The 23906-nt window shown below is 53.0% G+C and overlaps 1 protein-coding gene across 1 annotated transcript in view; it reads right to left on the reverse strand.

Annotated features, from left to right (window-relative positions):
- ATP8B3 (ATPase phospholipid transporting 8B3) overlaps nt 1-23906 on the reverse strand; it is a 652733-nt gene that overhangs the window by 305864 nt on the left and 322963 nt on the right. The gene's annotated exons all lie outside the window — the stretch shown is intronic.

A 23906-nucleotide genomic window follows, 5' to 3' on the forward strand; every position in this document is an offset into this window, starting at 1 on the left:
CCGATACCGAATTCCGATACTTCCCGCGTATCGGATACCGGAATCGGAAGTTCCCAGAATTCAAACTGAACGCAGCAGCCAATGAGGAATGATTGGAAGTGTGGGCACATCCTGTTTAGCATGGTGGGCATGTAAGTACTGGCAAGGCTGTGATTGGCTGCTGAAATGATGTCACTCTGCACTATAAAAAACGCTGGCGCCATTTTGCGCTCACTCTGCTGTGATTTCAGTTAGGGACAGGATGCTGTGTTCTAACTGAGGGCCAGTTGAGATAGCTAATTGCTTTATTTTCCTTTCCAAAGGCTAATTTAGCAAAACGCTGTGTGTTCTTCACTGTTCACCTTGCTCTTGCCTTGCAGCGCTGTTTTAACAGCGTTCTGCAAGGTCTCTGTGTGTGTGTGTGTGTGCAGCTCACTCTGTAGTCTGTGTGCAGCCATATACCCGGTTGTATTCAGCTCAGGGGGGGTTCACACTGCCTCACACAGTTGTCCTTTTTTGCTCATAGTGCAGCCTGCTGCACATTTTTTCTCAAATTTCCTATTAGTGTTTTTCCACCCGTCTCCAGCTAAATTGTGGAAAAACACTACATAGGCTAACCTAGAGGGGTTTTTTTGGGCCTTGCAGCGCCGTTTACGGCTGTCTGCACGGTCTCTGTGTGAGCGCAGCTTGCCCTGTAGTCTGTGTGCAGCCATAGCCGGTTGGATTCAGCTCAGGGTGCGTTACTGCCTCATACCTTGAAAAAAAATTTCCTTTTTTTCAAATAGTGCAGCCTGTTTAAACTTTAAAAAAAAAATTTCCTATTAGTGTTTTTCCACCCGTCTCCAGCTAAATTGTGGAAAAACACTACATAGGCTAACCTAGAGGGGTTTTTTTGGGCCTTGCAGCGCCGTTTACGGCTGTCTGCACGGTCTCTGTGTGAGCGCAGCTCGCCCTGTAGTCTGTGTGCAGCCATAGCCGGTTGGATTCAGCTCAGGGTGCGTTACTGCCTCATACCTTGAAAAAAAATTTCATTTTTTTCAAATAGTGCAGCCAGTTTAAAATTTTAAAAAAAAATTTCCTATTAGTGTTTTTCCACCCGTCTCCACCTAAATTGTGGAAAAACACTACATAGGATAACCTAGAGGAGGTTTTTTGGGCCTTGCAGCGCCGTTTACGGCTGTCTGCACGGTCTCCGTGTGATTTAAACTAGCTCTGTAGCCCGATCTGCAAAAAAAAAAAAAGTAAAGTTCACCAAACACAACTTAACACTTGTTTAGGCCACATTTGAAAAATAATAAAGTTTAGTCCACACTTTACAACATTAGTGTTTCTTACACCTGTTAGGAGGAGCATTTCAGGAATAAGCACACTAAGGCCTTAGTACTTTTCTGCTTATCTTTATCTGTCAACCAAGATGAAGAGGGCAGGGAGTAAGGCACGTGGGCGTGGGCGCGGAGCAGGGAGAGGAGCAGGGAGAGGACGTGGTGATTCTGTGCCTGCTGCGGGCGCCGGTGACTCGTCGTCACTCAGTTTCAGCAGGGAACAGTCCTTCATGCGCAGCTTTGTCGGAGAGCGCCGTGCACCGCTGCTGCGTGAAGACCAAATTGAAGCCGTTGTCGGGTGGATGGCAGCTAACGCCTCGGCGTCGACTTCAGTTAGTGCCACATCCTCTCAGGCACAGACCACTGGAGAGCAGCCATCTGTCTCTTCACCACCTGCCAAATTGGCCAGGCAGTCAGAGAGCCCAGGACAGGAGCCATCTCTACTTCTGTTCTCTGAATCTCTTGGCTTGGAAACAGGGGGCCAGCCAAGCAGCATTGGAGAAATGGAAGAAGAGGCAGTGTGCAGTGATGCCCAACAGCTTTGTCTCTCTGACTCTGAAGAGGCGGGTGGGCCAGTGCCTCCGGTGACCACAGCGCAGTACGCATCTGATGATGAAACTCAGGTGACGCTTTCTGGTGCATACTGTGCTGCCGAGACTACCCAGGAGGAGCAGTTGGTGGCAGAGGGTAGTGGAGATGATGAGGTCGTTGACCCATCGTGGCGTGAGGAACAGGAAGGTGGTGGGAGCAGCTCTGAGGAAGAGATTCCCCTTACGGGCCAAAGAGGGAGAGGGAGGGGGAAGACTGCGGAGCCTGTAGCCTCCACTTTGGCACCCGTTAGGAGCCTGTCTCTTTCCAAAGCCAAAAAGGGCGCTCCCAAGACTTGCAGTGCCTGGTCCTTTTTTGACACAGTTGCAGATGACATTTGTTTTGTCAAATGCAAGCTGTGTCATCAGAAAGTAAAAAGAGGGAAAAATGTCAGCAACCTCAATACCACAAATATGTGGAAACATGTGCGGAACAGGCACACGGTGGAGTTACAGAAACACTATGAAGATGTAGACCAACCAACAGCGGCAGCTACCACCTCTTCAGCTCGTGTTGCCTCTTCCTCCAGCTCACGCACAGCTGGTTTGGCTTCCTCCCAGGATCGCCATGGAAGAACCTCTGGCACTGTTGTCCAGAGACCTTGTGTAATTCCACCCACAGCACCACCTTCCCAGTCATCCTCACACTCCCAGTCTACTCTACAGCCATCGGTAGTACAGGCATGGGAGAAAAGGCGGGCATTCTCGGCCAACCACCCCCGAGCACAGGCTCTGAATGCAGGCATTGCCAAACTGTTGTCCCTGGAAATGCTCTCGTTCAGGCTGGTGGAGACTGACAGCTTCGGTGACTTGATGGCATTGGCAGTCCCACAGTACAAGGTGCCCAGCCGCTTTTACTTCAGCAGGCAAGCTGTCCCTGCCCTGCACAGGCATGTTGAGGGAAACATAAAACATGCGCTACTGAACGCCGTCAGTAGCAAGGTCCACCTCACCACCGATGCGTGGACCAGTCAGCATGGACAGGGGCGATACGTTTCCCTCACTGCCCATTGGGTTAATGTTGTTGAGCCAGGTACAGATCGTGCGAGTGGCGCAGGACGTGTCCTGCCCACTCCAAGGATTGCAGGAATCTAGTCTGTACGCATTGACTCCTCCTCTTACACAAGTTCCTCAGAATCAACTCTGCAGGAGCCGTCACAGTCCACCTCCACATGGACCCGTGAACGTTTACCTATGACCGACATGAGCACAGCCGTGGCCAAACGTCAGCAGGCCGTCTTGAAACTTGTTTCATTGGGGAATCGAAGCCACACAGCGCAGGAGCTCTGGAATGCCATCAAGCAGGAGAGCGATGTGTGATTACTGCCAGCGAATCTCCAGCCAGGCATGGTAGTGTGTGACAATGGCCGAAATCTGGTGGCAGCTTTGGCCCTTGGCAACCTCACTCACATCCCATGTCTGGCACATGTGCTCAATTTGGTTGTGCAGAGTTTTCTGAGGGACTATCCGGATCTTGATGCCCTGCTGCACAAGGTCCGCCTAGAGTGTGCTCACTTGCGGCGTTCCAGCTTGGCCAGATCTCGCATTGCTGCTCTGCAGCGCCGATTCCGCCTTCCGGAACACCGCATCATATGTGACCTGGAATTCCACGTTACATATGTTGGAGCGGTTGTGTGAGCAGCAGCAAGCAGTTATGGAGTACCAGCTGCATCAGGCGCAAAGAAGTCGCAGTCAGCGCCGATCAGACTTCACAACCACAGAGTGGGCCACTATGAAGGACGTCTGCCAGGTTTTGCGTCCTTTTGATTATTCCACGCGGATGGCAAGTGCAGATGATGCACTAGTCAGCATGACTGTCCCCCTTATCTGCCTGCTTCAGCAAACTTTGCAAGGGTTAAGGGATGATGTTGTGGAAGAGGTGGAGGATGAGGAGTCACCTTTTCCATCAGCTTCTGGAGAGTCAGCGCCACGTGGTTCCTCACAAAGGGGTACGCAGGGGCCAATTTGTGAGGAGGATGAGGAGGAGTCAATGGAGGAGGAAGAGCTCCGTCCAGAGGAGGGAGCGACACAATTGTCCAGTGGTCAGTGTGTACAGCGAGGGTGGGGTGATGACGAGCGGGCAGAGATCATGTCTCAAGCAGGGGACAGCGTTTCTGGGCCAGTTGGCACTCTGCAGCACATGGTGGATTTCATGCTGCAGTGCCTGAGAAACGACCACCGCATCGACCACATTCTCAACATGCCTGATTATTGGGTGTTCACCCTCCTCGATCCTCGCTACCGGGACAACGTCCAAAACCTTATCCCAGCGTTGACCCGGGAGCGTAAATTGCGGGAGTACCACGACACACTGGTGAATTCCATCATCTTCTCCTGTCCAACTGAGAGGAGTGCTGCTAGTGCTTTACAAAGCAGCTCAGTGCGTCGAGGCAGTGGGGGAGGCTCTGCCCAAAGAGGGAGCAGAAGCAGTGCCTCTGCCCAAGGCAAGCCCAGTATGGCACAACTCTGGCACACTTTTGTGTGCCCGCCCCAAATGTCTACACCATCACCGGCGGCTCCAGTCAGCAGGAGGCAACGGTTCCGTCAGATGGTGACAGACTACATGGCTTGCCCTCTTACTGTACTCCCAGACGGCTCTTCCCCGTTCAAGTTTTGGGTCTCTAAGCTGGATACATGGCCAGAGCTAAGCCAGTATGCATTGGAGGTGCTGGCTTGCCCTGCGGCTAGTGTCTTATCGGAACGTGTCTTTAGTGCTGCAGGTGGTGTACTAACAGACCGTTGCATGCGACTGTCCTCCGATAACGTTGACCGGCTTACTTTCCTGAAAATGAACCAGGCCTGGATCTCACAGGAATTTGCCACTCCTCTGCCTGATTAAGTAATTGGGTGTCATCCAGGTCTCCTGCTGTGGTCATCTTTCTACCACCTGAACTGCTATTCCTGGGCTCCAACACCGCCAGTTGCGGCTCAGAAGTGCAGGCTGCACAGTAAAAACATACGACCCAATGTTATTGGGTTTCAGTAACGTCAGCTGATCCCCAGCTGTGTAGCCGGCAATGTGTCCTGCGACCGCCACGCTGGCACAACAACCTAAATGTAAGGGAACCTGTCCCCCCCCCCTCCCCGTCGTTTGTTACTGAAAGAGCCATCTTGTGCAGCAGTAATGCTGCAAAAGGAAAAGGTAGCTCTTTTGGTTTAGCTCCTTGCACACGCAGAACTTAACACTTATAAAATGTGTTCACTGATACCGTTCTACCGTCCCGGAGCTGGGACACAGCACAGCCGTCATTCCTACCCCCTTGGTGCCATGCGCTGCCTCCTCAGCGTTGTTTTAAGCTGTCACGGAGCCTGTGCTGTTCTGTTATCCCTTGGGCATGCCCTATTTGCGCTGCCTGTCTTCTGACATAATTTGGTGTCAGGCTGGCTGCGCCTGTGCGGCCGCGCTGCCCGAGATCCCGCCTCGCAGTGTCTTCTGATTGAGTCACACTGCGGGCCTGGGATCCATGGGCATGCGCAGTGCATATCTTCCCCTCGGGCTCTCGCTCATTTCCCTCCACCTTCTTTAGACTGTGCGCCGTCAGCTGATCCCTAATAGCATGCCACGGCCGTGACACCGCACAGTCTGAAGAAGAGGGAAGGAGGGGAGTGAGAGTCGAGTTTATGCACTGTGCATGCCCATGGATCCAAGGCCCGCAGTGGGATTACGTTAGACGAGACTGCGAGGTGGGATCTGGAGCAGCGTGGACGCACAGGCACTGACAGCCTGACACCAAATTATGTCAGAAGACAGGCAGCGCAAGTAGGGCATGCCCAAGGGATAACAGAACAGCGCAGGCTCCGTGACAGCTTAAAACAACGCTGAGGAGGCAGCGCATGGCACCAAGGGGATAGGAATGACAGCTGTGCTGTGTCCCATTACGAAGGAAATTCGCACCTCCAGGACGGTTGAACGGTATAAGGGGACACATTTTTAGTGTTTACTTCAGTGTTTGCAAGGAGCATAATTAAAAGAGCAACCTTTTCCTTTTGCATCCTTAGTGCTGCACAAGATGGCTCTTTCAGCTACAAACGTCTTGGGGGGGGGGGGTTAAAGGTTCCCTTTCAACTTGCTCCAATCAGGCTTCGGCCTACACTCTGTTCCTCTGCTCTTCCTGCTGACCCTGGGCTCTAACACCGCCAGTTGGTGCCTGGAAGTGCTGTGTGCACAGTTAACAGTCGCTCCTCTGTTATTGGGGTTCAGTAACGTCAGCTGATCCCCAGCTGTGTGTGCGGCAATACCTCCAATCTGCTCCTCCTGCTGTCCCTGGGCTCTAACACCGCCAGTTGGTGCCTGGAAGTGCTGTGTGCACAGTTAACAGTCGCTCCTCTGTTATTGGGGTTCAGTAACGTCAGCTGATCCCCAGCTGTGTGTGCGGCAATACCTCCAATCTGCTCCTCCTGCTGTCCCTGGGCTCTAACACCGCCAGTTGGTGCCTGGAAGTGCTGTGTGCACAGTTAACAGTCGCTCCTCTGTTATTGGGGTTCAGTAACGTCAGCTGATCCCCAGCTGTGTGTGCGGCAATACCTCCAATCTGCTCCTCCTGCTGTCCCTGGGCTCTAACACCGCCAGTTGGTGCCTGGAAGTGCTGTGTGCACAGTTAACAGTCGCTCCTCTGTTATTGGGGTTCAGTAACGTCAGCTGATCCCCAGCTGTGTGTGCGGCAATACCTCCAATCTGCTCCTCCTGCTGTCCCTGGGCTCTAACACCGCCAGTTGGTGCCTGGAAGTGCTGTGTGCACAGTTAACAGTCACTCCTCTGTTATTGGGGTTCAGTAACGTCAGCTGATCCCCAGCTGTGTGTGCGGCAATACCTCCAATCTGCTCCTCCTGCTGTCCCTGGGCTCTAACACCGCCAGTTGGTGCCTGGAAGTGCTGTCTGCACAGTCAACAGTCGCTCCTCTGTTATTGGGGTTCAGTAACGTCAGCTGATCCCCAGCTGTGTATCCGTCAACGTGTCATGCGACCGCCACGCTGGCACAACTAAAATGTAAGGGGACCTGTCCAACCCCCCCCCCCCCCCTAGGCGTTTGTTACTGAAAGAGCCACCATGTGCAGCACTAATACTGCACAAGGGAAGGGTCGCTCTGGAAATTATGCTCCTTGCAAACGCTGAACTACACACTCATGTAATGTGTCCCCTCACACCGTCCAACCGTCCCGGAGGTGGGACTTACCTTTGTAATGTGACGCAGCACAGCCGTCATTGCTACCCCCTTGCCACCGTGCGCTGGCTCCTTAGCGTTGTTTGATTCCGTCATGGACCCTGCGCTGTTATGTTATCCCTTGGCCATGCACAGTTTGCGCTGCCCGTCCTCTGACATCATTTGTTGTCGTCCTGGCTGCGCCTGTGCGTCCACGCTGCCCGAAATCCCACCTCGCAGTGTCGTCTAATGTGATCCCACAGTGGGCCTGGTATCCATGGCCATGCGCAGTGCATATACTAGCCTCTCACTCCCCTTCTTCACGCTTCTTCAGACTAGGCGGCGTCAGCTGATCCCTAATAGCATGCCACGGCCGTGACGCCGCACAGTCTGAAGAAGCAGGAAGGAGGTGAGTGAGAGGCGATGATATGCACTGCGCATGCCCATGGATCCCAGGCCCGCAGTGGGACTACATTAGATGACACTGCAAGGTTGGATCTCGGGCAGCTTGGACGCACAGGCACTGCCAGCCTGACACCTACATGATGTCAGAAGACGGGCACCGCTAACTGTGCATGGCTAAGGGATAACATTACAGCGTGGGCTCCGTGACAGAACCAAACAACGTTGAGGAGGTGGCGCACGGCACCAAGGGGGTTGGAATGACGGCTTTGCTGTGTCACATTACAAAGGAAAGTCCCACTTCCGGGACGGTTTGACAGTGTGAGGGGACACATTATATGAGTGTGTACTTCAGCGTTTGCAAGGAGCATAATTTTCGGAGCCACCATTTTCCATGTGCAGTATTACTGCTGTACAAGATGGCTCTTTCAGCAACAAATGCCTGGGGGGGGGGGGTTAAAGGTTCCCTTTCAACTTGCTCCACTGCAGGCTTCGGCCTACACTCTGCTCCTCTTTGATTCCCTGGGTTTCAACACTGTCAGTTGCCACCTGGAAGTGTTGTCTACACAGAAAAAACACTAGGTGATGTGTCAGTGGGGTTCAGCACCGCCAGCTGTTCCCCTGCTGTGTAGTCGGCAACGTGTCCAGCACAAGCCACGCTAGCACAACAGAACAAAAGCTGCCACCAGTGCAGGCTTCGGCCTACACTCTGCTCTTCTCCTCCTCCTGCTGACCCTGGGCTTAAACACCGCTAGTTTTTGCCCGGAAGTGCTAGCTGCACAGAGAAAAACACCAGCCAATGTGTTAGTGGGGTTCAGCAACGCCAGCTGTTCCTCTGCTGTGTAGCCGGCAACGTGACCTGCAAACGCCACGCAGGCACATGAACTGAAATTAAAGGGAACCTGGCCCCACCCCCCCAGGTGTTTCTATGTATAACAGCCACCTAGTACTGCAGTACTGCTGCATTTGTACAAGGTGGCTGATTTTTTATCCTTACCCACGTAGAATTAAACACGTAAAATATGTGTCTCATTACAGACCATTACAATGTCCCTGAGGTGTGACTTTCCTTTTTAATGACACGCACCCCCCCCCCTTGGTAGCGCTGCCCGTCTTCTGACATCATTGGTTGGCTGCCTGTGCCTGTGCGTCCGCCCTGCCCGACACAACCCCCCTCGTTTCATATATTTTGGCTGCGAGGGTGTGATTGATGGGCATGTGCAGTGCATATGTTCGCCTGTCTTAATTTATCTCCTTCCGCCTTCTTCAGACTGTGCGGCCTCCTGGCCGTGGTAGGCGATAAGGGATCAGCTGAGGCCGCCCAGTCTGAAGCAGGTGTAAGGACATGTGTGAGCGACAAACATATTTACTGCACAAGGCCACGAATCCCAGCCACGCAGTGTGATTTTTTGAAAACACACTGCGGGCCTGGGATTCATATCCATCGCTAACCGCAACGGCCAACATGAAATGAGGTGAGAAGACAGGCAGCGCTCACAGCGCATGGCCAAGGGATCACAATAGCGCAGACTCCTGTACAGCTAATAACAACGCTCAGGAATCTGCGCCCAGCACCTAGGTGTAAATTTTGACACCTGTGCTGCGTCTCCTTGAAAAGACAAGTCACGCCTCCACTACTGTTAGACAGTATAATGGGCTAAATAGTGTACGTGTTTTATTCAGCGTGTGCAAGGAGCAAACTAAATAGAGCAACCTTTTACTTGTGCAGCATTAATGCTGCACAAGGTGTGGCTCTTGTACCTTGCAACACCTGAGGGGGGGTTAAAGGTTACCTTTGAAATTGGTTCAATTAGGCTTCGGCCTACACTCTGCTCCTCTCCTCCTCCTGCTGACCCTGGGCTCTAACACCGCTAGTTTTTGCCCGGAAATGTGAGCTTCACAGAGAAAAACAACAGCCAATGTGTTAGTGGGGTTCAGCACCGCCAGCTGTTCCCCTGCTGTGTAGCCGGCATCGTGTCCAGCACAATCCACGCTGGCACAACCGACCAAAAGCTGCCACCAGTGCAGGCTTCGGCCTACACTTTGCTCCTCTCCTTCTCCTGCTGACCCTGGGCTCTAACACCGCCAGTTTTTGCCTGGACGTGCTAGCTGCACAGAGAAAAACACCAGCCAATGTGTTAGTGGGGTTCAGCACCGCCAGCTGTTCCCCAGCTGTGTAGCCGGCAACGTGACCTGCAAACGCCACGCAGGCACAACAGAACAAAAGCTGCCACCAGTGCAGGCTTCGGCCTACACTCTGCTCCTCTCCTCCCCCTGCTGACTCTGGGCTCATAACACCGCCAGTTTTAGCCTGGAAGTGCTAGCTGCACAGAGAAAAACACCAGCCAATGTGTCAGTGGGGTTCAGCACCGCCAGCTGTTCCCCAGCTGTGTAGCCGGCAACGTGACCTGCAAACGCCATGCAGGCACATGAACTGAAATTGAAGGGAGCCTGCCCCCCACCCCCAGGTGTTTCTATGTATAACAGCCACCTTGTTCAGCAGTACTGCTGCATTTGTACAAGGTGGCTGACTTTTTCTCCTTGCCCACGTTTAATTAAACACGTACTAAATGTGTCTCATTGAGACCATTCCACTGTCCCTGAGGTGTGACTTTCCTTTCTAATGATACGCAGCACCACCCTTGGTAGCGCTGCCCGTCTTCTGACATCATTGGTTAGCTGGCTGCGCCTGTGCGTCTGCCCTGCTCGAAACAACACCCCTCGGTGTCTTATTTTTTTGGACAGCGAGGGTGTGATTGATGGGCATGTGCAGTGCATATGTTTGCCTGTGTTCACTCATCTCCTTCCGCCTTCTTCAGACTGGGTGGCCTCATGGCCGCGGCATGCGATAAGGGATCAGATGAGGCCGCCCAGTCTGAAGCAGGTGTAAGGACATGTGTGAGCGGCAAACATATTGACTGCACAAGGCCACGAATCCCAGCCACGCAGTGTGATTTTTTGAAAACACACTGTGGGTCTGGGATGCATGTCCATCGCTAACCGCAACGGCCGACATGAAATGAGGTCAGAAGACAGGAAGCGCTCACAGCGCATGGCCAAGGGATAACAAGAGCGCAGACTCCTGTACAGCAAATAACAACGCTCAGGAAGCTGCGCCCATGCACCAAGGTGTTATTTTCGACACCTGTGCTGCTTTTCTTTAAAAAGAAAAGTCACGCCTCCACTACTGTTTTACAGTAGAATGGGCTAAATAGTGTACGTGTTTTATTCAGCGTGTGCAAGGAGAAAAATGAAGAGAGCAACCTTTTACTTGTGCAGCATTAATGCTGCACAAGGTGTGGCTCTTGTACCTTGCAACACCTGAGGGGGGTTAAAGGTTACCTTTGAAATTGGTTCAACTAGGCTTCGGCCTACACTCTGCTCCTCTCCTCCTCCTGCTGACCCTGGGCTATAACACCGCCAGTTGTAGCCTGGAAGTGCTAGGTGCACAGAGAAAAACACCCGCCAATGTGTTAGTGGGGTTCAGCACCGCCAGCTGTTCCCCTGCTGTGTAGCCAGCATCGTGTCCAGCACAAGCCACGCTGGCACAACTGACCAAAAGCTGCCACCAGTGCAGGCTTCGGCCTACACTCTGCTCCTCTCCTCCTCCTGCTGACCCTGGGCTCAAACACCGCTAGTTTTTGCCCGGAAATGCGAGCTGCACAGAGAAAAAAAACAGCCAATGTGTTTGTGGGGTTCAGCACCGCCAGCTGTTCCCCTGCTGTGTAGCCTGCATCGTGTCCAGCACAAGCCACGCTGGCACAACTGACCAAAAGCTGCCACCAGTGCAGGCTTCGGCCTACACTCTGCTCCTCTCCTCCTCCTGCTGACCCTGTGCTCTAACACCGCTAGTTTTTGCCCGGAATTGCTAGCTGCACAGAGAAAAACACCAGCCAATGTGTTAGTGGGGTTCAGCACCGCCAGCTGTTCCCCTGCTGTGTAGCCGGCAACGTGACCTGCAAATGCCACGCAGGCACATGAACTGAAATTGAAGTGAGCCTGCCCCCCACCCCCAGGTGTTTCTATGTATAACAGCCACCTTGTACAGCAGTACTGCTGCATTTGTACAAGGTGGCTGACTTTTTCTCCTTGCGCACGTGGAACTCAACACGTACAAAATGTGTCTCATTAGAGACCATTACAATGTCCCTGAGGTGTGACTTTCCTTTTTAATGACACGCAGCACCCCCATTGTTAGCGCTGCCCGTCTTCAGACATCATTGGTTGGCTGGCTGTGCCTGTGCGTCCGCCCTGCCCGACACAACGCCCCTCGTTGTCTCATATATTTTGACTGCGAGGGTGTGATTGATGGGAACGAGCAGTGCATATGTTCGCCTGTCTTCACTCCCCTCCTTCCGCCTTCTTCAGACTGCGGCCTCATGGCCGTGGCAGGCAATAAGGGATCAGCTGAGGCCGCCCAGTCTGAAGCAGGTGTAAGGACATGTGTGAGCGGCGAACATATTTACTGCACAAGGCCACGAATCCCAGCACCGCAGTGTGACTTTATGGAAAGGCACTGTGGGTCTGGGATTTATGGCCATCGTTAACCGCACCGGCCAACATGAAATGAGTTCATAAGACGGCCTGCACTAACAGGGTATTGCCAAGGGATAACACAAGAGCACACTCTCCTGTACTGCAAATAACAACGGTAAGGAGTCTGCGCCCAGCACCTAGGTGTAAATTTTGACATCTGTGCTGCGTCTTCTTCAAAAGAAAAGTCACGCCTCCACTACTGTTTGACAGTATAATGGAATAAATAGTGTACTTGTTTTATTCAGCGTGTGCAAGGAGCAAAATGAAGAGAGCAACATTTTACAAGGTGTGGCTCTTGTACCTTGCAACACCTGAGGGGGGGTTAAAGGTTACCTTTGAAATTGGTTCAACTAGGCTTCGGCCTACACTCTGCTCCTCTCCTCCTCCTGCTGACCCTGGGATATAACACCGCCAGTTGTAGCCTGGAAGTGCTAGGTGCACAGAGAAAAACACCCGCCAATGTGTTAGTGGGGTTCAGCACCGCAAGCTGTTCCCCTGCTGTGTAGCCGGCATCGTGTCCAGCACAAGCCACGCTGGCACAACCAACCAAAAGCTGCCACCAGTGGAGGCTTCGGCCTACACTCTGCTCCTCTCCTCCTCCTGCTGACCCTGGGCTCTAACACCGCTAGTTTTTGCCCGGACTTGCTAGCTGCACAGAGAAATACACCAGCCAATGTGTTAGTGGGGTTCAGCACCGCCAGCTGTTCCCCTGCTGTGTAGCTTGCAACGTGACCTGCAAACGCCACGCAGGCACATGAACTGAAATTGAAGGGAGCTTGCCCCCCACCCCCAGGTGTTTCTATGTTTAATAGCCACCTTGTACAGCAGTACTGCTGCATTTGTACAAGGTGGCTGACTTTTTCTCCTTGCCCACGTGGAACTCAACACGTACAAAATGTGTCTCATTGAGGCCATTCAACTCTCCCTGAGGTGTGACTTTCCTTTCTAATGATACGCAGCACCAACCTTGGTAGCGCTGCCCGTCTTCTGACATCATTGGTTGGCTGCCTGTGCCTGTGCGTCCGCCCTGCCCAACACAACGCCCCTCGTTGGCTCATATATATTGGCTGCGAGGGTGTTATTGATGGGCATGTGCAGTGCATATGTTCGCCTGTCTTAACTCATCTCCTTCCGCCTTCTTCAGACTGTGCGGCCTCATGGCCGCGGCATGCGAAAAGGGATCAGCAGAGGCCGCCCAGTCTGAAGCAGGTGTAAGGACGTGTGTGAACGTCGAAAATATTTACTGCTCAAGGCCACGAATCCCAGCACCGCAGTGTGACTTTATGAAAAGGCACTGTGGGTCTGGGATTTATGGCCATCGTTAACCGCAGCGGCCAACATGAAATGAGGTCATAAGACGGGCAGCGCTAACAGGGCATTGCCAAGGGATAACACAAGAGCGCAGACTCCTGTACAGCAAAAAACAACGCTCAGGAAGCTGCGCCAAGCACAAAGGCGTTATTTGGGACACCTATGCTGCGTCTCCTTAAAAATACAAGTCACGCCTCAAATACAGTTTGACTGTAGAATGGGCTAAATTGTGTACGTGTTGCATTCAGCGTGTGCAAGTAGAAAAATTAATAGAGCAACCTTTTACTTGTGCAGCATTAATGCTGCACAAGGTGTGGCTCTTGTACTTTGTAACACCTGAGGGGGGGTTAAAGGTTACCTTTGAAATTGGTTCAACTAGGCTTCGGCCTACACTCTGCTCCTCTCCTCCTCCTGCTGCCCCTGGGCTATAACACCGCTAGTTTTTGCCCGGAAGTGCTAGCTGCACAGAGAAAAACACCAGCCAATGTGTTAGTGGGGTTCAGCACCGCCAGCTGTTCCCCCGCTGTGTAGCCGGCAAAGTGTCCTGCAAACGCAACGCGGAGACAAAGCTGACTCCAGTGCAGGCTTCGGCCTACACTCTGCTCCCCCTGCTAACCCTTTGCTCCAACACCGCTAGTTGGGGCTGTAGGAAGACAGTCTTTGATAGGCAACGCATCTGGGTTCCAGCACCACCAGCTGGTTCTCGGCAGTGTTTTTGTCACAGGTACTCCCTTGTGCCAAACCTGGTTTCAGCACCGTCAGCTGTTTCTGGGTAGTGTCAAGCTCACTGAGACGCCTATGCTTGCCCCGTCGTGGTGCGGTCGGGTTAGCCAACTCCAGGGTGCCTCCAGTTTAGGAGCTTCTTATGTGGGCTGCGTCAACTGGTAGTCAAGGCTGGTTCTGTAGTGCCAGTAGGCCCAGCTCCCCCTGTAGGACTGTTGGGGTTCGGTAACTGCGGCTGCCTCGCGGCCTAGCTGTTCTCTCCTCTCCTGTGGGCCTTGGGGTCCACCACCTGGTTCCAGCACCGTCAGCTGGTTCCGGGCCGAGCCTTTGGCTTAGGTGCCTCCTCCTGGGTATCCGAGTTCCGCCAACGTCAGGCGGTCCTTGGTAGTGCTTTTAAGCGCGGGCACCTACAGCTTAGTAACCGGGTTCCAGCACCGTCAGCTGGTCCTCGGTCGTGCCATTGGCTCTTGCACACTGGGGCAACGCATCTGGGTTCCAGCACCGCCAGCTGGTTCTCGGCAGTGGTTTTGTCACAGGTACTCCCTCGTGCCAAACCTGGTTTCAGCACCGTCAGCTGTTTCCGGGTTGTGTCAAGCTCACTGAGACGCCTATGCTTGCCCCGTCGTGGTGCGGTCAGGTTAGCCAACTCCAGAGTGCCTCCAGTTTAGGAGCTTCCTATGTGGGCTGCGTGAACTGGTAGTCAAGGCTGGTTCTGTAGTGCCAGTAGGCCCAGCTCCCCCTGTAGGACTGTTGGGGTTCGGAAACTGCGGCTGCCTCGCGGCCTAGCTGTTCTCTCCTCTCCTGTGGGCCTTGGGGTCCACCACCTGGTTCCAGCACCGTCAGCTGGTTCCGGGCCGAGCCTTTGGCTTAGGTGCCTTCTCCTGGGTATCCGAGTTCCGCCAACGTCAGGCGGTCCTTGGTAGTGCTTTTAAGCGCGGGCACCTACAGCTTAGTAACCGGGTTCCAGCACCGTCAGCTGGTCCTCGGTCGTGCCATTGGCTCTTGCACACTGGGGCAACGCATCTGGGTTCCAGCACCGCCAGCTGGTTCTCGGCAGTGTTTTTGTCACAGGTACTCCCTCGTGCCAAACCTGGTTTCAGCACCGTCAGCTGTTTCCGGGTTGTGTCAAGCTCACTGAGACACCTATGCTTGCCCCGTCATGGTGCGGTCGGGTTAGCCAACTCCAGGGTGCCTCCAGTTTAGGAGCTTCCTATGTGGGCTGCATGAACTGGTAGTCAAGGCTGGTTCTGTAGTGCCTGTAGGCCCAGCTCCCCCTGTAGGACTGTTGGGGTTCGGTAACTGCGGCTGCCTCGCGGCCTAGCTGTTCTCTCCTCTCCTGTGGGCCTTGGGGTCCACCACCTGGTTCCAGCACCGTCAGCTGGTTCCAGGCCGAGCCTTTGACTTAGGTGCCTCCTCCTGGGTATCCGAGTTCCGCCAACGTCAGGCGGTCCTTGGTAGTGCTTTTAAGCGCGGGCACCTACAGCTTAGTAACCGGGTTCCAGCACCGTCAGCTGGTCCTCGGTCGTGCCATTGGCTCTTGCACACTGGGGCAACGCATCTGGGTTCCAGCACCGCCAGCTGGTTCTCGGCAGTGTTTTTGTCACAGGTACTCCCTCGTGCCAAACCTGGTTTCAGCACCGTCAGCTGTTTCCGGGTTGTGTCAAGCTCACTGAGACGCCTATGCTTGCCCCGTCGTGGTGCGGTCGGGTTAGCCAACTCCAGGGTGCCTCCAGTTTAGGAACTTCCTATGTGGGCTGCGTGAACTGGTAGTCAAGGTTGGTTCTGTAGTGCCAGTAGGCCCAGCTCCCCCTGTAGGACTGTTGGGGTTCGGTAACTGCGGCTGCCTCGCGGCCTAGCTGTTCTCTCCTCTCCTGTGGGCCTTCGGGTCCACCACCTGGTTTCAGCACCGTCAGCTGGTTCCGGGCCGAGCCTTTGGCTTAGGTGCCTCCTCCTGGGTATCCGAGTTCCGCCAATGTCAGGCGGTCCTTGGTAGTGCTTTTAAGCGCGGGCACCTACAGCTTAGTAACCGGGTTCCAGCACCGTCAGCTGGTCCTCGGTCGTGCCATTGGCTCTTGCACACTGGGGCAACGCATCTGGGTTCCAGCACCGCCAGCTGGTTCTCGGCAGTGGTTTTGTCACAGGTACTCCCTCGTGCCAAACCTGGTTTCAGCACCGTCAGCTGTTTCCGGGTTGTGTCAAGCTCACTGAGATGCCTATGCTTGCCCCGTCGTGGTGCGGTCAGGTTAGCCAACTCCAGAGTGCCTCCAGTTTAGGGGCTTCCTATGTGGGCTGCGTGAACTGGTAGTCAAGGCTGGTTCTGTAGTGCCAGTAGGCCCAGCTCCCCCTGTAGGACTGTTGGGGTTCGGTAACTGCGGCTGCCTCGCGGCCTAGCTGTTCTCTCCTCTCCTGTGGGCCTTGGGGTCCACCACCTGGTTCCAGCACCGTCAGCTGGTTCCGGGCCGAGCCTTTGGCTTAGGTGCCTTCTCCTGGGTATCCGAGTTCCGCCAACGTCAGGCGGTCCTTGGTAGTGCTTTTAAGCGCGGGCACCTACAGCTTAGTAACCGGGTTCCAGCACCGTCAGCTGGTCCTCGGTCGTGCCATTGGCTCTTGCACACTGGGGCAACGCATCTGGGTTCCAGCACCGCCAGCTGGTTCTCGGCAGTGTTTTTGTCACAGGTACTCCCTCGTGCCAAACCTGGTTTCAGCACCGTCAGCTGTTTCCGGGTTGTGTCAAGCTCACTGAGACACCTATGCTTGCCCCGTCATGGTGCGGTCGGGTTAGCCAACTCCAGGGTGCCTCCAGTTTAGGAGCTTCCTATGTGGGCTGCGTGAACTGGTAGTCAAGGCTGGTTCTGTAGTGCCAGTAGGCCCAGCTCCCCCTGTAGGACTGTTGGGGTTCGGTAACTGCGGCTGCCTCGCGGCCTAGCTGTTCTCTCCTCTCCTGTGGGCCTTGGGGTCCACCACCTGGTTCCAGCACCGTCAGCTGGTTCCGGGCCGAGCCTTTGACTTAGGTGCCTCCTCCTGGGTATCCGAGTTCCGCCAACGTCAGGCGGTCCTTGGTAGTGCTTTTAAGCGCGGGCACCTACAGCTTAGTAACCGGGTTCCAGCACCGTCAGCTGGTCCTCGGTCGTGCCATTGGCTCTTGCACACTGGGGCAACGCATCTGGGTTCCAGCACCGCCAGCTGGTTCTCGGCAGTGTTTTTGTCACAGGTACTCCCTCGTGCCAAACCTGGTTTCAGCACCGTCAGCTGTTTCCGGGTTGTGTCAAGCTCACTGAGACGCCTATGCTTGCCCCGTCGTGGTGCGGTCGGGTTAGCCAACTCCAGGGTGCCTCCAGTTTAGGAACTTCCTATGTGGGCTGCGTGAACTGGTAGTCAAGGTTGGTTCTGTAGTGCCAGTAGGCCCAGCTCCCCCTGTAGGACTGTTGGGGTTCGGTAACTGCGGCTGCCTCGCGGCCTAGCTGTTCTCTCCTCTCCTGTGGGCCTTCGGGTCCACCACCTGGTTCCAGCACCGTCAGCTGGTTCCGGGCCGAGCCTTTGGCTTAGGTGCCTCCTCCTGGGTATCCGAGTTCCGCCAACGTCAGGCGGTCCTTGGTAGTGCTTTTAAGCGCGGGCACCTACAGCTTAGTAACCGGGTTCCAGCACCGTCAGCTGGTCCTCGGTCGTGCCATTGGCTCTTGCACACTGGGGCAACGCATCTGGGTTCCAGCACCGCCAGCTGGTTCTCGGCAGTGTTTTTGTCACAGGTACTCCCTCGTGCCAAACCTGGTTTCAGCACCGTCAGCTGTTTCCGGGTTGTGTCAAGCTCACTGAGACGCCTATGCTTGCCCCGTCGTGGTGCGGTCGGGTTAGCCAACTCCAGGGTGCCTCCAGTTTAGGAGCTTCCTATGTGGGCTGCGTGAACTGGTAGTCAAGGCTGGTTCTGTAGTGCCAGTAGGCCCAGCTCCCCCTGTAGGACTGTTGGGGTTCGGTAACTGCGGCTGCCTCGCGGCCTAGCTGTTCTCTCCTCTCCTGTGGGCCTTCGGGTCCACCACCTGGTTCCAGCACCGTCAGCTGGTTCCAGGCCGAGCCTTTGGCTTAGGTGCCTCCTCCTGGGTATCCGAGTTCCGCCAACGTCAGGCGGTCCTTGGTAGTGCTTTTAAGCGCGGGCACCTACAGCTTAGTAACCGGGTTCCAGCACCGTCAGCTGGTCCTCGGTCGTGCCATTGGCTCTTGCACACTGGGGCAACGCATCTGGGTTCCAGCACCACCAGCTGGTTCTCGGCAGTGTTTTTGTCACAGGTACTCCCTCGTGCCAAACCTGGTTTCAGCACCGTCAGCTGTTTCCGGGTTGTGTCAAGCTCACTGAGACGCCTATGCTTGCCCCGTCGTGGTGCGGTCGGGTTAGCCAACTCCAGGGTGCCTCCAGTTTAGGAGCTTCCTATGTGGGCTGCGTGAACTGGTAGTCAAGGCTGGTTCTGTAGTGCCAGTAGGCCCAGCTCCCCCTGTAGGACTGTTGGGGTTCGGTAACTGCAGCTGCCTCGCGGCCTAGCTGTTCTCTCCTCTCCTGTGGGCCTTGGGGTCCACCACCTGGTTCCAGCACCGTCAGCTGGTTCCGGGCAGAGCCTTTGGCTTAGGTGCCTCCTTCTGGGTATCCAAGTTCCACCAACGTCAGGTGGTCCTTGGTAGTGCTTTCAGGCACGGGTACCTCCTGCTTAGTAACCGGGTTCCAGTAACGTCAGCTGGTCCTCGGTAGTTCCATTGGCTCTTGGACCTTCGGCTACCCATCCGGGTTCCAGTACCGTCAGCTGGTTCTCGGCAGTGTCTTTTGCTCTTGTACCTTCTGCTCCCCATCCTGGTTCCAGTACCGTCAGCTGGTTCCGGGCAGAGCCTTTGGCTTAGGTGCCTCCTTCTGGGTATCCGAGTTCCGCCAACGTCAGGCGGTCCTTGGTAGTGCTTTTTAGCACGGGTACCTCCTGCTTAGTAACCGGGTTCCAGTAACGTCAGCTGGTCCTCGGTAGTTCCATAGGCTCTTGAACCTTCGGGTAGCCATCCGAGTTCCAGTTCCATCATCAGGTTCTTGGCATTTTCTCAGCCTTCTTGTACCTTCTGCTACATTACCAAGTTGAAGACCCTAAAGTCGACGACCCGGAAGACCACCCCGATGACGACGACGACGACAACCCGGAAGACCACCCCGATGACGACGACGACGACGGCGGAGACGACGACGGCGGAGACGACGACGGCGGAGACGACGACGGCGGAGATGACGACACTGGAGACGACGACATGGAAGACCGAGAAGCAGAAGAACAAGAGGCTGCAGAACAAAGAGCAGAAGAACATTAAGCATAACACTTAATATCAGAGCAAAAGATATCTCAATTATATGCAGAAGAAGACTAAGCAGTGTATGGGGGTGAGTCCGTTCCTCCTCGTGGTGCCCCTGGATAAAGCCTGATGCTGCAGGCCAAACTGAACGCGGACAAATGTAACTTTTGTGACTGGCAGAACGGAAGGTGTAATCTTCCAACTTTTATAGATAACAACTACGGGAATGCCTGTCACAAATGAGAATATGATGAAGAAGTAGAATAGGAAAAATAATACAGTTGAATAAAATGAATATGTAGAATAGGAAGAATAATAATAGTTGAATAAAATGAATATGAAGAATGAAATAAAAAAAAAAAAAAGGTAAAGGATGAAGAAGAAGATGAATAAGGTAAAGAAGAAGTTGATGTCAAAGATGCTGATGATGATGAAGATGAAAGTGTGGGAAAAGTAAAAAAAAAAAGAAGGGGAAGGTCGTGGAATAGTGAAACATCAATATCTGACAAAATAAAAAAAATATTTACATAGTCAATATCTTTGTCACTCCGAACGTCTTTAAAAAAAAAATAAAAAAAAAATGCTATTCTATTTGATTGGGCTAAACCTCTATGACTTTAATGTCTCCGCCACCTCCCCAAATACATCCTGCATTATTCTTAGTTGTTTTCCTTCATGTAGAATGAACCTACAAGGAAAGAAAGGGTTTATTTTAATTCCGATATTTTGGTCCCATTGACTTGCATTGGGATCGGGTATCGGTATCGGCGATATCCGATATTTTTTGAATATCGGCCGATCCAATCCGATACCGATACTTTCCGATATCGGAAGGTATCGCTCAACACTACTTAACAATAAATATCTACAAGAGTGATACAGTTTCATAGTTTGTTCTTCAAAAATAAATTTCAGAAGATCGACTCTCCACTCTACTCTCAAGATCACATCTCACCACCTGTGCACTTGACCCGATCCCATCCCACTTCATCCCAAACCTCAACACAGTCTTCATACCAACCCTAACCCATCTCTTCAACCTATCACTAACAAATGGTATTTTCCCCTCAAGCTTTAAACATGCCTCCATCACACCTATCCTCAAAAAGCCCTCTCTTGACCCATCCTCTGCATCTAGTGTAGCGTTTCCCTTAATTCAGGTCTTGGGGGACACTCGCTTTGCACGGGAATAAGGCATACAGGCACGATTTCTCACACAAATTAAGTCAGTTCCGGTTTATTAAAGCATCATAAACCGCACCATAAGCCAGGTTACACACAGTCTGTTACTTTAACACGTGTGGCTTTACAAAACATTCGGTAGTCACGTCTTTTCTCTTCATTACATTACATGCATCAGCGGAACATATTAAACCCCGACAGTCTGTTCCAATGGCAGGTAAGTCTCTGCCGTATATTACAGGTTTTATCCCATACCAGGGATTACCTCAGGAGCTTCAGCTCTACACAATGACTCCTGCCAGGGTTAGTTCACAGGGAAACTGCCTCACTGGGATCACCGTCCTTGTGACCAGGGCACCTCGGATAGTCCAGACCCACAGTAGGAACTGTAGCTTCCCCAACACAGAAACTGTCTCAGGCTCTGTAGATGCAGCCTCTCCGTGCGCTTCCAGGAAGTCTAATCACAGGTACTTCCAACACACAGGCCATCAGTCCATGATCTTACCAAGTGCTTACAGGACTCCAGTCCATCCGAGGACAATCCAACACTCTGACCATTCCAGGACTCACACTCTTACCAGGTGCTTGCAGGACTCCAGCCCATCCCAGGACAGTCCAACACCCTCAAGCATTTAGTCCATAGCCTCAGCAGTGCTTCCAGGACTCCAGCCCACTTCAGGACAAGCCAACACTGACCGTCCACTAGGTCCACAGTCTCAGGTGCTTCCAGGACTTCTCCAATGCCAGGAGACTCCAACACCGACCGTCCAGGACCTTGCACATGGAACAAACAGATCCATACACAGGAGAACATGTGACCCACACCCTGGTCACATTATCTAGGTGTAACCACTCCCCTGGGTGGTAGTGTGGGTGTGTGTGGCTAGTTTGACCCTCCCATCTCTCATTACTAGCCCTGCCAGTCTCCCATTAGCATTACACAATTACTTGTGGGACTATAGGTCCAAGCACACCAACTTACCTTCAGACTGACAGTGCAGAGTGTCTTCCTCTGCAACACACACACTGGCCATTTACACTCCTGCCGGACTTTATCTCATCACATTTATGCCTCCAAGTGCATCTTGAAGCGCACACACAGCACCCCCTGGCTGTAATGTGGGTCACTGCACCACATACCTCCCCCCTTTGTTCAACCCTATTGGGGTGGACACATGACATAAACATGGGGTTCCGACACCGGGTACGCAAGTCACCTTGCCCTACCAGTCGAGAGGACCGTCTCAGTCAGATTTGAGCATCCCTCATCATCACACCCTTGTTAGGTTTTCCCCGCCCCAGCAGTCAACATGTAGGCTTTGAACATTAGCCCTCAAGTCACCATCTGTCTGTGTCAACAGATCTTTAGTCACCACAATTTTGCTACAAGGTCTTCCACCTATGTCACTCATCCCTAAGTCAACTGAGGTGACACTACTTCTTTCATTAGGCTGGGTACTTCCACCCCTTTTTTTGTCCACATTTCGGGTCAAATGTGGCAGCCCTCTTTCACCAACTGAACGCAGCAGTCCTGTAAGGCGCCGTCCTTCAACTCTTAGCTGCTCCATTTCCTTCAAATATACCATACAATATTCCAACAGAGTCCGTATTTCGCTAAGACTCTCCTCTGTTCCCACAACGAAGAAGGGAACCATACCCTTTTCCCGAGGCTACTGTACTTCGTAGACACCAGGTATTCTCAACCTCACCACTCCAGATTTATCTACCATTTCTTGCATGGTTTGACCATTTCTTCCAATGACTCTTTTTACCATAGATACGGGTATCTGTATTACAGTTTCCTGAAGACTCCGAGCTTTTCTCACATGCTCCAGTCGTCTAACAGCGTCTTCATTCATCCACTTTGTGTGCACATATTTCCAGTGCATGTCAATCAGGGTAGCTACTTTCTTTGCTGTGACATCAGTTGTGGACAGTATCACTATCTGATTTGTTTCCGGGGTCCAGCTCACCTTACATGCCCCCACAGCCTTCTTGAACCCTTCATGCATAGACTCCTTGGCACATGCCTCTCTCAGGTCTTCAGGTACGTCTATCATGCACTTGAACAAGGGACTCTCCTTTTCTTCTACTGTCATTAGACACCAATCTTGTTCAGCTTTCAGAGCCAACTTCCTCTGAATATCACCAGTTTCCAGATGTTTGGCCCGGATAGACACCTGCCGCTCCACCTTCTCCCAGGCTGCTTTATGCATTGACTGGCTTTCTTCCAGGCGACCTCTGAGCTCTGCCACCTCTTTCTCTAAGGCACTCACACGGCACTCAGCAGCCTGTCTCCAAAGCTCCTCTTGCTTTAACCGGGTTTCTACTTTAGGCCCCACTCCTTTGGTGGCCTCCTCCACTTCTTCACAAGGTGCAACTGGTACCATTTCTTTGCACCTTTACGTCTCCAGTGACGGGAAGACTTTTTCTTTTGGTGGGGCTCTTCTTTACTGTACTCCCTAACTTCCTCAGAGTCACAGTCACCCGCATAGTCTGTGTCATACCCCACAGTATGGTGAACCCCCAAGTCACACTCTTTCTGGGCGTCAGCTCCACACGTTTTATCTACCACATCACAAACAGTCATATTGTAGAACACGTCAGGTGACACCATGTCCGTAAGTTGGGACCGTCCACCATTTTCCTTGGTCACGCCTAACTTAGGACTGTCAACTATAGGGGGTGCATTCTTTGCTACAGTTTTCATACACATTAACCCCACAGACACTTTCCCTTTTATCCACCAGTCCCACAGGGTTTCCAAGTCTCGCCCTATTACCATAGTGTACCGTAAGTCCGGGACTACTCTTACTTCGTGGTACGTGGACCCCTCTGTCATGTCAATGTAGAGGCAGGCTGTCAAATGTTGTTTAACGTCCCCACCTGTGCCATTCACTCTTGTCCCTAACTCAGGTGACACAGTGCATTCAGAAGGGGTTTTCAGTAAAGTCGCTTCACTCCCTGGGTCTATCAGTCCCACCACACTTTCTCCATCCAAAGAAAAGGAGCACTGTCATGACAAAACATTAGCTGAGCAATTCACAGTATAGCATGGATCTGCACAGCACAACTGCGCCTGGGGCCCACCGATCTGCACCACCCCTTTAACTTCAGGAGGCTCCACCCTTTTTTGGATTCCACCCCCTTTAGGGTCACCACCCCTTTTTGGGCAACTACTACCTTTTGGAATACCGCCCCCTTTTTTGACTCCGCCCTTTTTTGGCAACCATCCCTTTTTGGGTTTTCCGCACCATTTTTGGGACACTACCCTTTTAGGGACACCACCTCTTCCCTGGGGTACCCTCCGTGGACTCCCCACGGTACTCTACAGCACCAGTTCACACAGTACAGAAAAAATGTCTCTTTGGGTCGCACTGGCCCTTTAAGAGTCTGCACAACCTGGAACA

The sequence above is a fragment of the Ranitomeya imitator genome, chromosome 1, assembly GCF_032444005.1.
Source record: "Ranitomeya imitator isolate aRanImi1 chromosome 1, aRanImi1.pri, whole genome shotgun sequence".
Classification (NCBI taxonomy): Eukaryota; Metazoa; Chordata; class Amphibia; order Anura; family Dendrobatidae; genus Ranitomeya; species Ranitomeya imitator.